This window comes from Lottia gigantea, assembly GCF_000327385.1.
Source record: "Lottia gigantea unplaced genomic scaffold LOTGIsca_87, whole genome shotgun sequence".
In the NCBI taxonomy this organism is placed as follows: Eukaryota; Metazoa; Mollusca; class Gastropoda; family Lottiidae; genus Lottia; species Lottia gigantea.
The window spans coordinates 1,037,019-1,038,840 of NW_008710867.1; positions in this window are offsets into that span (position 1 = coordinate 1,037,019).

Consider the following 1,822-nt stretch of genomic DNA (forward strand, 5'->3'; position numbering starts at 1 on the left):
TTCATTTTAGATCAAGGATGCTTTAAGGTTTATGGTTCATCCTTTATGTACAATGAAGGATGCACGTACGAAATTGTAATAAGTTTCTAGTTCTATATACAGAATCGTTAAAGAGTATGGCACATGTCTTATGTGTACAGTACAACAATTTTTCATGAATCAAAATCCCACTTCCGGTTTACTAATAAGTCTTATGTAAATAACGTTTCTCTGAAATATCCTCAAAGGCAATATCAGAGAAAAGACAAACTGACGTCACTTCCTTTGATGTTAGTAATTCAGAAACGTGCATAGCATTTCTCCTCTTTACCCGTAATGGGCAGCTGGTAGAGGTCTTGTTTAAACCATTGATATCCCTTTAATTTGTTTATGATTTTATTGCGTTGAACTGGATGTGCGACTATAGAAAAGCGAAACGACCTTTGTCTTTTCGAACAATTTGTCCTTGAAACGAGCCCATCTTTTGTTGTTGAAGGCGTTGAGTCGGATATCTGGCCACTTGAAACCTGACAATTCATGACATTGATTAGGTCATCACAGGTCAAAGGTCGGGCTTCCAGGTTTCAATGTTATTTCATTCATAATTCAAATGCTGCGAACATGTTTCTATTTTGTCACGTTTGGACTTGGGTATTCCCAACCTTTCCGCCTCCTCAACATTTTCTATTGGTTTTCTAGACACACTGACCTACATTGATTTCCGCAGTATAACGTAATTTGGAAAAAACAATTTGGGTGGGGTGGTGTCGGAATTCTGAGCATTGGTTGGTATTGATATTAGCGGCGGGCAAATGTGTAATGGTTTCTTGCAAACATCGGTAGAAAGGGTGGGGGCTTTCATTTGGTGTTTATCACTAATCAAAAACAGTGTTTCAATATACAAAAATATAATTACACAATACACAATACAATACAAATACAATACAATACAATACAAATACAATACAATACAATTACAATTCAAGATTATTACAATGCTATTACAATTCAGAGATTTAATAACTATGACATGTTAATCTTCCGTCCACAGTGACTTTGCCAGACAGGAAAACCATAGATGAGTCTCGGACATCAATGGAAACCTGTGTCCGACCTAATGCGAAAGCACCTCGGAAGCTATACTCGGACGTATATAGAAATACATAGTGATGTCACGACGCACAAGGATTTTTTTCAATATATTCATATACATGTTTAACATGCAAGCCCTTTCGATACTAATCAAGGTACAATCCCACTCTTCGGACCCTACAGTACCTGTATGATTTGTTGGCCAACAAATCTCGATCATACGAACTTAACCAGCAAAACAAGCCTAACATCACCCTAACACAAGCAAGTTTAGTCCCTACAATCCCTAACACGAACCTAATCAAAATCCACTACAGCCCTACACAAATCCTAACCTTAGCAAACCTAACATTCCCTCCAACACAGAATCTCAGAACGTTGAGATTCGAGAGTGAGATTGTGTGTAGCACAAAAGGGTGAGCATAGTTCTACATGGTTATGGATAATTAAAAAAAATCTTTATTTACCACAACACCCTACGGATAAGCCTGGTTTCTGGTAGCATAGCGTAGCGTAGCTTCTCAATATCTAGACCATTGATTGAATTCAGTGGATGTTTTCTGAAATTCAAATCAAATTCATAGTTAAAAGCGAAATCTCAATAACATTAATGTAATAGTCTTATAATACAAAATATGGAAATACAGCAGAAATCTCATCTTCACATCTCATCTTCACATCTCATCTTCTCAACACACATCTCATCTTTCTAGTCAAGTCCGCCCAAAATATCTCAAACAGATATAACTAA